General features: G+C 40.2%; 1 long non-coding RNA gene across 1 annotated transcript; it reads right to left on the minus strand.

Annotated features, from left to right (window-relative positions):
* Positions 1 to 2,152: 2,152 nt before the first annotated feature.
* On the minus strand, positions 2,153 to 14,987 carry LOC139437871 (uncharacterized). The gene is made up of 3 exons (XR_011647786.1): positions 14,925 to 14,987; positions 14,310 to 14,430; positions 2,153 to 2,628 (listed from the first exon to the last, which is right to left on the minus strand). It is a non-coding gene; the product is annotated as an uncharacterized lncRNA (long non-coding RNA).
* Between the last annotated feature and the right edge of the window lie 3,308 nt (positions 14,988 to 18,295).

The raw sequence follows: 18,295 nt of genomic DNA on the forward strand, positions 1-18,295 counted from the left end.
AGAGATTGATGTGAATTCTCTAGGAGCTCCTGGTGTGTGGCAACATTCTATTTATCTAATGGTTGTTGGTATCATGGATGTTTGCTTTATAAAAACCATTGAGCTGCAATCTGAATTTTGACATTTTTGCATTTTATATAATTCATAGTTAAAATTGAAAAAGCAATCCCAATATTAAGTAGAATTGGCCCAGTGGATAGGACATCCTTCTACCACATGAGAGGTCTGTGGTTCAAACCCTGGGCCACTTTGACCTGTATGGAGCTGGCCCACGTGCAGCGCTGATGCACACAAGGAGTGCCGTGCCACATAGGGGAGCCCCACACATAGAGGATCCCCACACACAAGGAGTGAGCCCCATAAGGAGAGCCACACAGTGTGAAAGAAAGTGCAGCCTGCCCGAGAATGGTGCTGCACACATGGAGAGCTGACACAGAAGATGATGCGACAAAAAGAAACACAGATTCCCATGCCGCTGACAACAACAGAAGTGGACAAAAACAACACGCAGCAAATGGACACAGCGAACAGACAACTGGGGTGAGGGGGAGAAAGTAGGGGAAAAAATAAGTAAATAAATATAAGTAAAAATCATTTTGTGACATTAAAAAGCAGTGAATTTTATTTGGTGTTAAGGTCCACAGGAGATGACCTCTGAATTTTGTGATAATTTACTTACCTAGCATAAACTTACCTTTAAGGTATTTAAAGATATTAGATATTTCATTTGAGTTTTTTAAAATCATTCATTACATTAAACGTAAGCAAATATCCATTCTACAATAATGAACTACTCATTCTTATTGAGTTATTCATGGTTTCTTTCTTTACATTTTAATTTTTTCTATCCATCGTCTACCAACTTCAGAAACAATTTCTCATTTAAGTGGGACTCTAATTTGTTAATTTACCATGAGAGTACTGTAAGATAAATGAAAAAGAGAGATGCTTGTTGTATTTTCTCTTAATGGAACTTTAAAAGTCTAATTGTAACTGCTGCAAAGATATATCAGAGATGGGCTACTTTCTAGTCCTTTTTAGCCTTTTAAAATCCTTCCTTCCTCCTTTCCTCCCTCCTTCCCTCTCACTACTTCCCTCATTCTCTCCCTCTCTCCTTTTCTCCCTCTCTCCTTCTCTCCCTTTCTCTCTCTTTTGCTGCCTGTTGATTAATTTTCAAAAAAGTGTACATAACCTTATATGATTGGCTGACAATAAGGGAAACTAGGAATACATTATTCATAAAAATGAAAAAGCCCCCCCCCCCTTTGCTTCAAGATCTGGATATAACTAGGTTCAACACAAATGTCTAAGTGATCACATCTGTTGATTTCGCATCTTTTTCTTTCTTTCAAAACTTGGCATTTGTAACATAGCTATACGTTTGATTTGTCTTGCCCAAATCCCAGATTACCAAGGAATTAAATTTTGAATATGTTCAACTAAGAATTCTCTTTGTAGCAATCTTTCCTTTGCCATATCAAAATTTTGGGAATAGAATCAGATTTTGTTTGAAAAAACAGCTGTTTCTACATAGTGCCAGAATAATTTCTTTTTTGGTTAAAACAGCATAGAGAAATACTTACATGTTTAAAACTTATTTTAAACTTACAATGGAGGAAGCAGTAGACATTTTTGTAGTGAATAGACTTAGGTTCAAACCTTTTCTCTGCCACTTTTCATATTGATCTTGGGTAAGGTTTTTCATCCAAAAAGAAAAGCAATAATAATAATATCCTAATAGGGTTGTTGTGATGATTAAGTTATCAAGTATAATAATACCTGGCAAATTACAGACATTTAATCACAAAATTATCATTTCAGTGAGCAGTGGGATGGATTTCATCCTCTTGTCTATTCCTCTTTTTTTAACAATATATTTTTATTTGTCTTTAAATACTTAGATGACACAAAATATTACACAAAATAATATAAAGAATTCCCATATGCCCCACTCCCCACACCTCCGACCCTTCTCCATATAAAATTTTTCATTAGTGTCATACACTTATTGCAATTGATGGACACATTTAGAGCATTGCTACTAAGCATGGATTATGGTTTACCTTGCAGTTTACACTCGCTCCCACTCAATTCTGGAGGTTATGGCAGGATATACAATGGCCTGTTTTTCTCCTTGCAATGTTATTCAGGACCATTCCAAGTCCCCAAAATGCCGAAATATTACACCTCTTTTTCCCTCTCCCTGCTGCATCACCAGGGGCCCAGCATCACCAGGGGACACTTTCTCCACATCAATGATATAATTTCTTCCATTGCTAGAAACCAATATGTTTCTATAGTAGAATACTAGTAAGTCTACTTTAGGCCACATTTTGTTCCCCAGTCTTGAGTATTCTGGGATGGTGGTGCCCACTCCACCTATAACTGAGAGGGGGCATTGATCCCATATGGTTGATGGATGAGACTCTTTTCCTTACTGTTGTACATTCTCTTAGTTCCTTGGTATGTTGGTTGTCCATCCCCACCTCCTTGTTAGTTGTCCTGGGTGAGTCCAATGAACAGGAGAGCAGGTTTTGCAACTCTGCTGAGGCTCAGAACCCAGCTGGCACATGGACAGCTCAGAATCAAGTCTCTTGGATGTACACCTCCTCTATTAGTCAGGGTTCTCTAGGGAAACAGAAACAACAAGACATACCTCTCAACGATAAGAGATTTTATAAGTCTCTCATGTGACCATGGGGATACACACACAAGTCCAGGTTCTGCAGGCATATTGCAACTAGGACCATGGGTGCAAATGAAGTCCAATGAAGATCTTGATGAGTTATGGGAGGCATTGGCTGTCCAAAGATGAGCTGGGACTTTCTCACTTAATGCTGGAATCACTTCCCCTTTTAAGGCATTCAACTAATTAGATAAAGTTTCACTTGTTGCTGATGACAATCTCCCTGATCAATGTAACTGTAATCACCTATTTATAATTTATCACTTCAGTAAGATCAATATTGACTAAAGTCCATAAATGCCCTTGTATTATAATTAGACCAGTGCTTGCTTGACCAAATTTGGAACAGTGACCTAGCTGAGTTGCGATAATAGCCTGTCACACCTGCCAACTCCCACACCAAGTATAGGTTCAAACAGAAGGAAAAGAATAGGCATGTGTAGAGAAATCACAACTGAATACAACTCTTTCACACCCAGGAACACAAACTCCAAAGAAGAGCAGACTGGCAAGGCTCCAAACTCTACAGTTTTATGCCATGACCATAGATCCTGAGTGTCTACAGAGCCCTCAGGAGTCCCACTATTTGGGGTAGTATCTACTTTGGTCATCTATGAGATTCTGCAGTTACATGCATAAGCATTACCTCTGGGATGACCTCCTGACTCACTTTGATGTTTCTTAGCCATACAAACTCATATCTCTTTATCTTTTCCCACTTTTACTCAAGGGCTTTTTCCAGTTGCATTTCTAGTTGGAACATGGTACTAATCCCTTAGTGCCAGGGATGCTCATCCCTGGGAGTTATATCCCACACTGGGGGGAAGGTAAGGTGTTTATATGCTGAGTTTGGCTTTGAGAGAGGACACATTTGAGCAACATGGAGGTTCTCAGAATGTAACTCTTAGGTACCCGGCTACTGTAGGCTCAGTTCCAATTTCAAGAGCAAAGACTCATAAGCGTAGTTGTGAATATCAAGGGTTGCATGAATTGACCATCGTAGTCATTTGTCACTGCACCTGGGGAATTGTTGCTGTTCTATTAGAGGATGTGGCAGAGCTCCCCAGGATGGGAATTCAATCTTCTCTCTGTTACTGTGTGAATCTCTACCCACTGTGACATGCCCAATTAACATTTGAACATATTTGAATACATAATATATATGCCCAAGTGAACTTTCTCACTGACACCCTACACCAATGATCCTCCCTACCACAGTTGTAAACCTTCTGTAAATGAAAACATCATCAAAAATGAAGCCAAGACTGTCACCAAATACAATTAATAGGAAAATCAAATAATAAATATTGGTTTAGACATAAGAAGTAAAATACACAATAATTTGGAAAAACAAAGTAAATAAAATTTAAAAATTGGTGTATGAAAATAATATTTTTAAAAATTTTTGACATTTTGTTTTTCATTGCTGTAATATCTTTTGTCCTTTATATAGTGCCATTTTCTTCCATTTCTTCCCATGTCTTACCCTTTTTCATTTTGTTTTCAAAAAAGTTTTAGGTCACAGTAAAGTCACAGATGGAACCAAGGGGAATCCCATATGCCCAAATATCCTCTCCCTTTGCCCCCTTCCTGTATCGATACCCTTTTTATATGTGTATGGTACATTTGTAACAGCTGATGTACAAATATTGAAACATAGCCACTGACCATGGTCAGTGGTTTACATTATGGTCTCCCTTCTAGACCGTACAGCTTTATAAATTTATGATGATGTTCAACAAGGCCTGTAACCATCAATTACAAGATCACACAGAACCCTTCCATTGCCACCTACATACCTCTTTTCCATATATTCTATTCATCCATCTCCCTCCCCTCAGGGCCCACAGCAATCACCGTGCTTCAATCATTGAAGGACACAATTTATAGTTAATTGCAACAACACTGAGGGCTGGACACACACTGATCTGTCCTCCCCTATTAAGAACTGCCCATGCTCTTGAGAGACACTGACCCCTCTGTTTGAGAACATATTGAGCCTTGCCAGAATGGGAGTCATACTCCTTCCTATTATGTGGGTCTTCCAACCACTGATACACCACACTAGGACAAAGTGATCACACACAAATTCTCTAGAAGACTGCTCCAGATGTGCCATGTCCTGAATTTCTTCCATTCAACACCCTAAACCAGTAACCTTCCATGTCATATTGCCAAAAGAGATTTCCCAACATTATAGTTTCAACCAGATACCTGCCAACCCCCCCAGTGTTCACCTGCTTCTTCACCCAAAGCTCCCTGCCATTCCAAGAACCATCCAAACCACCCTTCCCATCCTACTCCCCTGTCAAACTTGATTCACCCAACCCAGTAGTATTACTATACCCAGTGATATTCCTTTACTTCACAACTACTCACTCTTACCTTATCATAGATTTCACCCATTCAGGCATTGGTTCACAACCCTCTTCTCCCTTTCTTCTTCCTATAAACATATCTTCCAGACTCTGTCTCTCTGAGTCTCCTTGATATGCTTAATTCATATGAGTGAGGTCATGTAATATTTCTCCTTCAATGCCTGCTTTACTTCACACAACATAAGGTCCTCAAGATTCATCCATCTTATCCCATGTGTTAGGACTGTGTTCATTCTTTCACCAGCAGTGAATGAGGGTTCACATTCCTCCACATCCTCTCCAACACTTGTAGTGCTCTTTTTAAGATGACTGCCAGTCTAATTCTGTGAGATGATATCTCATTGTAGTTTTGAATTCCATTTTGCTAATATCTCGTGATGTTGAGCTTCTTTTTCTGTGCATTTTAGGCATTTGTATTCCTTCTTTGTTGAAGTGTCTGTTCAAATCACATGCCCATGTGTTAAGTGGGTGGTTTGTCTTTTTATTTTCAAGATATAATATTTCTTTATATATTCTGTATATTTGGTTCTTATCAGATATATGGTGACCAAATATTTTGTCCCATTGGATAGGCTGTCATTTCACTTTCTTGACAAACTAGTATGAGGTGCATAAGGTTTTCATTTAATGAGGGCCCTGTATTAGTCAGCCAAAGGGGTGCCAATGCAAAACACCAGAAACTGGTTGGTTTTTATAAAGTGTATTTATTTGGGGTAGGGGTTTACAGATACGGGTCCATAAAGCATAAGTTACTTCCCTCACCAAAGTCTACTTGGAGCAAGATGACTGCCAATGTCTGTGAGGGTTCAGGCTTCCTGAGTTCCTACATTCCTGGGGCTTGCTTTTCTCTCTGAGTTCAAGGTTACTTTCTTCCTGGGCCTGGGTTCTCTTTCCTCTGCATGCTGATTTTCTGGGGCTCCAGCCTAAGCCTTGTGCATCAAACTCCAACATTAAAACTCCAACTTCAGAGACCCTCAACTCTGTTCTTTGCCATGCCTTTTATCTTGCCATGCACTAATCATAACTCAATCATGCCAGGTACAGATCAGATTACAAGCATAATCCAATTTCTATTTTTGAAATTCATAACCATATCAAACTGCAACACTCCACCCTTTGAATTCCAAAAAGACATTACAGTATTTGAAAAAAATCTTAAGTAACAATGCAGGTACTAAATAATATCACTATCATTTTAAAGCAATACAGTTTGTCTTGTGGCAAAGTCCTGTCTATTTTAAAACTCTGAAACTTACAAAACAATTTATCTGTTTCCAATGCACAAATGGACAGACATAGGATAAACATTTTAATTAAAATAAGGAGAAATTGGGAGGAAAACATGAGTTGGGGTACTCTACAGTTCAGTAAACCTGCAGGGCATCCTCCATTAGATTTCAGTCAGAGAGTCATTCTTAAGATGATGGTTTCTTCTCCTTGGGGCCATATGGGAACCTACCTTTCCACAGTCTTGCCCAATGACCATTTTCTTGTTTCCACCCTCATGAAGCATCTGGGTTTCAACCAAGCTCCAGACCTCTCCCTCCAAGATTGTTGGGGTGATTGCCATACCTCTACCAGTCTTTGGGTTAGAGTCTTAACCCCCCCTAGTGCAGTGATGTGAAGACAATATTTCTCCTAACCTTTGGCATACAGGCTCAACCCTCTCAGAGCAACGGGTTGACCATCTTGCTTTCCCTAACCTTTTGTGGAGAGGTCCACCAAACTGAGACCTGTGGGGTGCTGACCTTTCTGGAATCAGCTTCTGTTTTCTTTTTGTCAAACATTTCAGTCCTTAGCTTATCTCTCTCATCTAGCATTTTGCTGTAAGCTGCAGGGAGAAGCCAAGCCGCACTACCCTGGTTACTTTGGAAAGTTCTTCAACTTAATGCCCAGGCTTGCATTTTCAAACCCTGTCTTCCATACAACACCAGGAGTTAATCTCGCTAATAAGTTCTCTATAACTTTAAAACACGGATCACCTTTCCTCCATTTTCCAATAACAGTTTCATCATTTACTTTCTTTTTAAAATTTTTTAATTAACTTATTTTTTGAGATTTATTTTTTAAATTTATTTCTCTCCCCTTCCCACCCCCCAGTTGTCTGCTCTCTGTATCTATTTGCTGTGTGCTCTTCTGTGACCACTTCTAGCCTTATCAGTGGCACCGGGAATCTGTGTTTCTCTTTCTTGTGTCATCTTGTTGTGTCAGCTCTCCGTGTCTGTGGCACCATCCTTGGACAGGCTGCACTTTCTTTCATGCTGGGTGGCTCTCCTTATGGGGTGCACTCCTTGCACGTGGGTCTCCCCTACTCAGGGGACACCCCTGCGTGGCACGGCACTCCTTGCAGTGCATCAGCACTGCACATGGGCCCGCTCCACTTGGGAAAAGGAGGCCCAGGGTTTCAACTGAGGACGTCTCATGTGGTAGGTAGATGCCCCATCCATTGGGCCAAGTCCAATTCCCTCATCATTTACTTCTAAGGCATCATAAAAAGTCTCTTTAGCATCCATATTGCTATCAGCAATCTCTTCAAAGCTCTGTAGGTTTTTTCTTCCAAGCATCTCACAATTCTTCCAAAACAATGCCTTACCCATTTCTTAAACCGTTCCAGCATTTTGGTAAGTGCAAAAGCACTTCCCCACTCCTTAGTACCAAATTCTGTCTTAGGCAAAGGGGTGCTGATGCAAAATACCAGAAACTGGTTGGTTTTTGTAAAGGGTATTTATTTGGGGTAGGAGTTTACAGATACTGGGCCATAAAGCAAAAATTACTTCCCTCACCAACATCTATTTGGAGCAAGATGGCTGCCAGGGTCTGTGAGGGTTCAGGCTTCCTGGGTTCCTACAATTCTGGGGCTTGCTTTTCTCTCTGAGCTCAAGGTTTCTTTCTTCCTGGGGCTGACTTCTCTTTCCTCTGTGAGCTGACTTCCTGGGGCTCCAGCTTAAGTCTTCCACTTCAAACTCCAACTTCAGAAACCCTCAACTCTGTTCTTTGCCATGTGTTTTATCCGTGATTCCCCATGCCTTGGACTCACCCTGATCATAACTCAATCATGCCCAAGTACAGATCAGATTACAAGCATAATCCAATTTCTATTTTTGGAATTCATAACCATATCAAACTGCCACAGTCCCGTTTATGAATTTTTTCTTCTTTTGTTCTTTGTGCTTTGGGTGTGAAATTCATGAAACCATTTCCTTTCACAAGGTCCTGGAGATGCTTCCCTACATTACCTTCCAAGATTTTTATGATCTTTATGGTCTTGACTTTTATATTAGATCTTTGATATATTTTGAGTTGATTTTTTTTCATGAGGTGGGAGATGGTGTTCTCAGTCTTTTGGATATGAATATCCAGTTCTCTAAGAACCATTGTTCAAGAGACCAGTGCCTTAGGGCAGTTGAGCATGTCAAGCCCTCAACACTGTTGCAAGTATCTCTGAACATGGCCCTTCAAGCAATGAAAATTGGCTCACCGTGGGCCCTAAGGGGAGGGGGAAAGAGGTATTGAATAGATGGAACCAATGTAACTGTGTGGGCAATAGAAGTGTTCCACAAGATTATGCAAGGATGGATATAAGACATGTTAAATTACACCAAAAATATATAGGGACTAATATGCTAAAATGTAAATCATAATGTAAAACATAGGATAACTAGAAATTTAGAAAATTGTATAGTCTAAAATATAAACCACAATGTAAACCCAAATATTAACCTTGTTTGAAAGCTATTGTCTCAATATCTGTACATCAGTTTCAGTAAATATAGCATGAATAAGTAAAAAGATTATTGCTGTGGAAGGGAAAATAGTTTTATGTTGGATGTGGGAATACTGTTAGTTGTATATATGAATTACTGTGATCTAAATGTTGTTTGAAGATAAGCTTAATAATTAGGGAAAAAATGATAGGATGTAGACACTGAGGATAAGACGGAAGTAGTTGCCTTGCCAATTTGCATACAGGACAACACTTACTGTGGTGATGGAAGGCAAAACATCAAAAAGAAAGCTTTTGCATTTTTAAATTTTTTGATAACCCAACATATTTTTACCTTAATTTTTCTAAATTAGTGTGTATTCTATATCTAACCTTTAAACTCATCACTATATTCCATTTTACTATTAATGGAACCAGGCTATATATTGGGCTTCAATTTTCAAGAAGTTTTGGATCACAGAGAGTTTCAACAATATCAGGGGAGGAATACTGTTGTGGAATGTTATTGACAGGGGACACATGGTAGGCAGGGAGTTTTCCAGGGCATATATACAGGGTACATAAAAATGTTTAGATATTTTCGTAGTGGTTACAATTAAAAACAACTGAGGGAGTGCTGAGTTCCTAGCCAGGGGGGCTCTATCACAGTCCCTAAAGGAACAGCAACAATCCCCCAAGTGCAATGGCAAAGACCAGAAAAGAAGGAAGGTTCAACAATGAGCCCTTAATACTAATGACTATGCCTGTGAGCCTGAGCACCTGAAATAAGAACAAGGCCTAAAGCTGCAGGGTGCCTAAGAGTTACCTCCTGAGAGCCTCTATGTTGCTCAAATGTGGCCAGTCTCGAAGCCAAACTCAGCAAGTAAATGTGTTGCACTCCCCCCAGCGTGGGACATTTCTCCCGGGAATGAGGATCCCTGGCAGTGAGGGATTACTACAAAGTACTACCTGGTGATGTAACTTGAAAATGACCTTGAATAAAAGGGTCAACTTGGATCAGCAGAATATCTCATTCTACATATAATACCAGGTTGTTAAAAAAGCTTTTTGACCTGAATAAAAGGGGGAAATGGTAAGGGCAAATGAGTTTATATGGCTGAGTCTCCAAAAAGAGCCAGGAGGTTATCAGAGGGGTTGCCCTTATGCACACCTGAGCAGAGTCCCAGAGACAGATAAAGTAGATACAACCCCAAGTACTGGTTCTTTTGAGGGCTCCAGAGACCCACAGGTTCTGTGGTCATTGCAGATGGAGTTCAGTACTATCTCAGTTGGCCCGACTTTGGAGTTTGTGTTTCTGTGTGATGGAGCTGGACTTAGATGTGATCTTTGTCCACAAGTCTCTCCTGTTACTTTTACCAGAACTGTAGTTGGTGCTGGGGTTTAATGAATACCCAGGGGACTTGAATCTCTGTACTGACCATGTGACAGCCAGGTGTTGAGATTCAACAGACTTGCAGCTCCTACACTCTGGTTTATTGGACTTACCCCACTCAGGTAACATGGAGGTGAAGAAGGTCAACCACTACACCAAGGAGCCAAGAGTGCCTACAACTGACAGCAGGAGAATTGCATCCAGTATCCATGGGGAATCTAAGCCCCCTCTTGATATAGATGTGGAGAGAGCACAACCATTCTAAGGTCCACAGGATGGAGGAATAGAGTGCACTTACTGATATTCTATTCATGAACTATTGTGATTAGTATTTGAATATAATGTGGCATTGGTGTGGAGAATTGGTCATGGTGGCTGCTGGGGGTAGAGAGTGGGAGGAAGACATGTGATGTGGGGATGTTTTCAGGACTTGGTGTAGTCCTGTGTGGTGCTGCAGGGACAGTTACCAGAAATTCTATGTCCTCCCATGGACCACTGGTTGGATTGTTGGAGAGTATGGGCTATGATGTGGACCATTGACCATGAGGTGCAGCAGTGCTCAGAGATGTATTCATCAAATGCAATGAATGTCTCATGATGATTGAGGAGGTTGTTATGGGGGGAGGAGTGGGGTGTGGGTGTGTGTGGCATATATGGGGACCTCATATTTTTTTAATATAACATTTTAAAAAAAAAGACCATTCTCTCCCAATTGAGTGGGCTTGGTGGCCTTGTTGAATATCACATGACTGTATCTGTGTGGATGTATATCAGAACTCTCAGTTTGGTTCCATTGGCTGGTATGTGTATCCTTGTGCCAAGGCCAGGTTTTGCCCTTTGTAGCTTTGTAGTAGGTTTTAAGTCAGGTAGTGTGATTCCTCCAATTTCATTTTCCTTGTTCAGTATGTCTTTGGGTATTTGGGGCCACTTGCCCTTCCAAAAATTTATAGTTAATTTTTCCAATACCATAAAATGCTGAGTTTATTTTTATTAGGATTGCATTAAATCTGTAGATCAGTTTGTGTAGGATAGACATCTTAATGATGTTTAGTCTTTCCATCCATGTACAGGATAATCTTCCATTGATTTAAATCTCCTTATTTTCCTTTAACAGTGTTGTGTAGTTTTCTGTGTTGTGTACTTCGTTAGTTAAATTTATTCCTTGGTATTTGATTCTTTTACTTACTATCATAAATGAGTTTTTTTTCCTTGAAATCCTACCATGAAAATGTAAATGATTCCCATATACTCCCTTTCACAGTTTTCCTTATTAATAACATCTTTCATTCTGTAGTACATTTGCTACAGTTCAAGAAATATTGAAACATTGCGACTAACCATTGTTTACCCTTTGCACTGTACAATTTGTAGGTTTTGGAAAAATGTATAATGCTATGTGTACATCATTGCAGTATCATGCAGATCAATTCCAATGACTTAAAAATGCCCTGTATTCCACCTATTCTTCCCTAATTCTACCCTCAGAACCTCTGTTAATGGCCACCTGTATAGGGAGCCCAGTGGTCTTAAGAAAAGAATAGGAAGGAAAGTGTAGAAAATCTTGGACAGTATATTAAATTCAGAAGCAACATCTGAGGTCTTTTCTTGATTTACAGACCTACTCTGCACCAGGATCCATGGTGGCTTCACAGCTTCTATTTAAAGTTTCTTGGTGAAATTTAACATGTCCTATATCCACCATTCCATGATCTTCTGGATCACATCCATTGTCCCCCGTTACCCTGCTTCCATCTATTCTATTCCTCTCTCCCCCTCCCCTCAGGGTCCACAGTGAGAACCAAGCTTCACTGTTAAAAGGACCAGATTCACAGATATTTGAAACAATGCTGAAGACTTGACACACTAGACTGTTCTCCCCCATTGGGGGCCACCAATTTTCTCTAGAGACACAATTCCCTGTGTTTGAGAACATCATGTTAAAATTCACCAAAAATGTGTAAGTCTATAGGCTAAAATGTAAACCCAAATGTAAAACATAAGGTAAATAAAATTTTAGAAAATTTCACAGTCTAAAATATAAAGCAAAAATGTAAACCAAAATGAAACCATGTTTGGTAGCTATGTTTCAATATCTGTACATCAGCTACAAAAAATATAACATGAATATGTAAAAAGATCATTACTGGGGAAGGGGGAAAAGGGTTTGATTTTGGATATATGGGAGTTCCCTATATTGTATATGTGACTTTACTGTGATCTAAAACTCTTTTGAAGACAAAATTAAAAATTAAAAAAAGGATAAAGACACTGAGGAAGGAATGAAAAAGTTACTTTGCCACTATACATACAGGGCAACACCTGTTACAGTGATGGAAGGCAAAATGTCAAAAACAAAGTTTTATGATATTTTTCATTTTTTAATACCTCAATTAATTTTTTACTTTATTTTAGTTTTTCTAAATTAGTATGTATTCTATTTCTACTCTTTAAACCATTATCATTATCATTACTATTTCATTTCACTAAAAATTAAATTTGGCAGTATATTAGGCTTTATTTTTTAAGAAGTTTTGGACCACTGAGGGTTTCAACTATGGCAACGGAGGAACACTGGTGTGGGCTGTTATTGAAGGTGGACACATGGCTGGGAGGAAGTTGTCCACAGCATGTATATAGGGTATATAAAAATGATGAGATGTTCATTGGGTATTTTCATAGTAATTACAGTTATAAATGACAACTGAGGGAGTAAGGAGATACTAGCTGGGGGAGCTCTGTCACATTCCTCAGTGGAACAGCAGCAATACCCCAATTACAAGGGCAAAGACTGGTGAAGAATGATGGTCCAATGATGAGACATTGACTCTGATGAGTATGCTTATGAGCCTGCGTGCCTGAAGTTTGAACTAGGCCTAGAGTTGCAGGGTGCCTCAGAATTACCTTCTGAGAGCCTCCATGTTGCTCAAATGTGGCCACTGTCTAAGTCAAACTCAGCAGGTAAATGCATTACCTTCCCTCCAGGGTTTTTGAGGCATGACTCCTGGGGATGAGCTTCCCTGGCACTAAATGATTACTATCAATTACTAACTGGTTATGCAATTCGAAGAAGACTTTGAATGAAAGGGGGAAATTGTAAAGACAAACGAGTTTATATGGCTAAAGAGTCTTCAAACATTGTCAGTAGGTCACAAGAGGGATCACACTTACATCTCAGCAGGATCCCAGAGACAGCCAAAAATGATACAATCCCAAGTAGTGGTGCTCCTTAAGGCTATGGAGGCACACATTATTCTACCCACATGGCAGATGGTTTTGGAGTTCAGTGCCTTGCCAGTGGGCCCTGGTTTGGAATTTGTGTTCCTAAGCGTGATGGAGTTGGACTCAAATGTGACCTTGCTGCCCATGCCTCTTCTGTCTCTTTTATCGAACCTGTGGTTGGTGGTGGGGTTGGTGTATACTCAGGAGACTTGAATCTCTGGACTGGCCATGTGTCACCTGAAACCTGAGCCTCAGCAGAGTTGCAACTCCTACTTTCCAGTTCATTGGTTTTCCCTAGGTCAGCTAAGAAGGAAGTGAAGATGGTCAACCACCACACCAGGGAACCAAGAGTGCCTACACCCATAAGCAGGAGAATTGAATCCAACCTCCTTGTGGAATCTTAGCCCTCTCTTGATTTATAGGTGGCGTGGAAATCACCACCCCAGGGTCCACAGAATGAAAGAATAAAATGTGAATTAGAGTGGCCTTCTACTCTAGTAGACTAGTAATGGAAGAAACTGTAGCATTGATATGGAGAAAGTAGCCATGGTAGTTGCTGAGGGTGGGTAGAGGGAAGAAGAGATGTGATGTGGGGGTTAGTTTTGGGATTAGGGTTTCTGTAAATGATATTGCTGGAACAGGTACTGAACATTATATTTCCTGCCATAGTGCACTGAATAGGCTGGGGCAGAGTGTAAACTACAATGTAAACTATTATTCATGTGGTGCAAGGGTGCTCCAAAATGTATTGACCAAATGCAATGAATGTGCCAAAGTGAGGAAAGAGGTTGTTAAAGTGGAAAGTGTGAGGTGAGGTGAAAATGGGGTATATGGGAACCTCTTATGCTTTTTAATGTAAAATTTTTTGGCAATCTATGTGTCTTAAACAATTAATAAATAAAATTATCTCTTGGATGAGAAGTCTCTTACCTCCCAGGAAGTTCCTTTTCATTTCAGACTTTTCACATCTTTGGAAGTTGTTCCATATGTTAAACCCATTTGAGTCTTCCACAAGCTTCAGTGCATTAGTATGTGTCCTTATCTTTGGAATCTCAAAGAAAATTTAAAATCAATCAAATATGGAGGTCACAATCTATTTGATTATCAGTGAATCACATTCTTTAAGCTTCTTCACAATATTTTAACATGAAAAATGATATTGTATTATCTCCTATATGTTTAAAAACACATAGATGATAAATATATTGGTAATGAGAACAATGGTAAAATCCCTGAAGCCCACTATCCCTAAAATTTATACAATGGAAATAGTCTTTTCTCATGCCTGGGATGAAACTTAAGCAGGCTTCATAACTTTTTCTCATACTAGGCCTTGGTAAATCCTTAAAGTTCAAGGGTGTAACAAGGTGTAATCAACCTACATTTGCTCTTCCAGCCCACCTTACCCTTACTATTAACCAAAGGACCAAGTTCTTGAAGGCATCCCATAGATGCTCTGCTCTCCCTTTTGGGGGTAAATGAGACTCTAGCACACATTTCTCAACTATAGTTCTGTTTATATACCCTCTTTATATTTCTACTCACCAATCATTTGATAAATATGAGATACATGAAGTGTTTCAAACATCACATACTTTGGACTTCTGGCCAACCAAGATGGACATGTACATACTCGAAGATGCCATTCCTTCATGGATCTTTGAAAAACTAGCATAAATTGGAAGTGACATCTTTCTCAAAACTCCTGAAAAATGTTAGAAAGTTGTAGTATGTGACCAATTAATGAGTCAACAAAATGTGTCCTGAAAAACAGTAGATGAAATTCCTTGCTAACCCCTCTCCCCCACCACATTGCCAGGCTGTGGAGCCAGCCTGCACTTCCATTGTGGGTCTCTGGCCCTGTCCCGAAGGAGCCAAGTAACCTCTATGAACATACTGGGATCCCTATATTCCACTGCCCATCTATGTGAGAGGGAAGCCTGAAGTACTGAATCAGGAATCTTGTCTCAGCAACCAGAAATTGTCCTACAGGTAAGGAATCATCTAAAGCACTGTTGGAAATAATTAAGTCATAGAAGTCTGGAGCAAAGGATTACCACCATGGAGTCATAAAATAGAACCCCAGTGAGAGGCAACAGGAATTCAGATTCCTCTAAATGGGGTAATACTAGAGCCTAAAGTAAGCACAAGCCAAGACAAGAACCTTGCACACATTTGCTCTAAAATTAGGATAAGATAGATAAGATGCAGAGAACAATATGTTTTCCAGGCACTTCAGGTTGATCTTCTTAATAAAAGGGTTAGGTATAAAGGAGAACACCTGCCAAATTAGACAATTTAAAAAGATGTGTAAGGTGCTATTTGCATTGGTTTTCTTTTTTTTTTTTTTTAAGATTTATTTATTTATTTAATTCCCTCCCTCCCCCGGTTGTCTGTTCTCTGTGTCTATTTGCTGCGTCTTGTTTCTTTTGTCCACTTCTGTTGTCGTCAGCGGCACGGGAAGTGTGTGCGGCACCATTCCTGGGCAGGCTGCACTTTCTTTGGTGCTAGGTGGCTCTCCTTACTGGGCGCACTCCTTGCGTGCATCAGCACTGCACACGGGCCAGCTCCACACGGGACAAAGAGGCCCGGGGTTTGAACCGTGGACCTCCCATGTGGTAGACGGACGCCCTAACCACTGGGCCAAGTCCGTTTCCCGGTTTTCTTGTTTTTAATAGCTCCTAATACTCAAGGAAATCCCCAGGCTATCACTAGCTGGATACATACTTTAGGAACAGACATCTCAGAGGATAAATCCCAGCATTAACATCATAAAATACTAAAATGTTCAGTGTGCAACATATGAACACAGGACAAAAATATGCAAAACATAACTCATAAAAGGACAAGGTAAATATCCAGAAAACATAAACAAAGAGGTCCAGATTTTGGACATACCAGAAAAAGAATTTAAAAAAATGATCCTTGGGTGCTCCAAGAATGGACAGAGACGGCTGCCCACCCCCAGCAGGTGATGCTGTCCCTGTTTCTGGGGACACAGTTGCTGTTGTGTGTGAGTGTTCCCAGCTCAATCCCTTCTCCCACACTGCCATGGGCTGCAGGTTGAGTGTTGAAGACAGGGCAACAGTGGAATGGAGCCAGACGATCAACCACAATTTTAGAAGAATGCATAGAAAAAAGAGAAAGAAATGAAGGTACCACTGCTTGGTGCTCAAGAATCTGGTAATTTGGGAAGATGGTGATGGACTAACAAGCAGAGCTCTATTCCCTAGTGAAAACAATGGAAAAAGCCAAAACCTGTACAAGAAACCAGCTTTGGGGGTTCACCAACAAAGGCAGGGTTACACAAATCCCAGGGGATGGAGGGACAGAGAGAAATAAGCTGAGACAAAAAACATGAGTTACTGGGCCTCTGATGCAGTGGATGAGTAGGGGTCCTCAACCCCACCCCAAAATATTAAGCTGTGGTAAAGCACCTGGCTTGCTGCATCCAACTGAGTGGAAAAAGACATCTTCATGTCTGTCAGCTGTTTCAAGGGAGAAGGGATTGAGGGTCAGAGGGGCTTTCCTTCAGTGTCAGCCAGTAGAGCCTGCGTTGAATATCTGGAGAGTCAAGACAGGAACACAGGATAGACGCCTCCAAGGAAAGGTGCACTGATGAGTTCCATCTGTGGCATGATTGGAACCTGCATGGACAAAATTTTTCTTGGTCCTTTCTTTATTCTTACCTCAGGTAGAAAACCTGTGCCCCACTAGTGAGTCCTTGGCCTCATATTTTAAACTATGTTTTTTATTTTTAACGAAGCTTTAGATTACCTAAATGCTACATAAAAATGTAGGATATTCTCATATGCTATACACCTTGCCCATCCCACACTTTCCCACTTTAACAACATCCTTCATTAGTGTGGTACATTTGTTAAAACTAATGGACACATATTGAAGCAATATGTTACAATCTGTCTCACACAATTTTGTATGAAATGACAAAATACATAATGGACCTTATCCCTCATTGCAGTGCCTTGCAGAACACTTCTGATATCCCAAAAATGTTCCCATATTGCACCTATTCTTCCCCCTCCCTCTCCTCAGATCCTTGGGTGGCCACTGCCTTTATGTCAATGGTCAAAGTTCTTCCATTGCTAGAATAATAATGTCTACAGTAGAAAAATAAGTCTAATTTACTCCATTGCTCATTCCCCAATCTTGTTGATTTTAGGATGGTGATGACCACTTTGTTTCTAATTGAGAGGGTCTTTAAATCCCATGGGGCAGGTGGATGGAACTATATTATTTGCAGATGCAAGCACTGTCTGCTCCTTGGGATGGGTGTTGTCCATCATCATCTCCCTATTAGCTATCCAGGGTGAGTTAAAGAACTGGAGAGTAGGTATTGCAACTCTGTTGAATTTCAGGGCTCTACTGACATATTGAAGGATGAAGATTTAAGTGTGTGGAACATATATTTATCAAATATAGTGCTAACTATAGGTTCAAATAAAAGGAACAGAGGAGCCATGTATAGGAGAAGTATAAATGAGTGTAAGTCTGTTACACTTGGGAGGATAAATTCCAAAGTAAGGCCTACTGACAGGGAGCCGAATTCCTGAGATGTATGCCCTACTTATATGCCCTGGTTGTCTCTAGAGAACTCAGGAGCACCGCTATTGAGGTGCTCTTTACTGTGGCAATCAATGAGATACTTGTGAGACATGCATAAGTGTAACCTCTGGAGTGACCTCTCAACACACTTAGAAATCTCTTAGCCATAAAAACTCATTTGTATTTACCATTTCCCTTTTTGGTCAAGGTCTTTTTTAGACGCATCTCTAGTCAGCACTTGTTAATAATCCCTCAGTGCCAGGGAGGCCTATTCCTGGGAGTTTGTCTGCTGTAGGTATGGTAGTGCATTTATACACTGAGTTTTGCTTAGAGAGGGTCTATATTTGAGC

Source organism: Dasypus novemcinctus, chromosome 30, assembly GCF_030445035.2.
Source record: "Dasypus novemcinctus isolate mDasNov1 chromosome 30, mDasNov1.1.hap2, whole genome shotgun sequence".
Classification (NCBI taxonomy): Eukaryota; Metazoa; Chordata; class Mammalia; order Cingulata; family Dasypodidae; genus Dasypus; species Dasypus novemcinctus.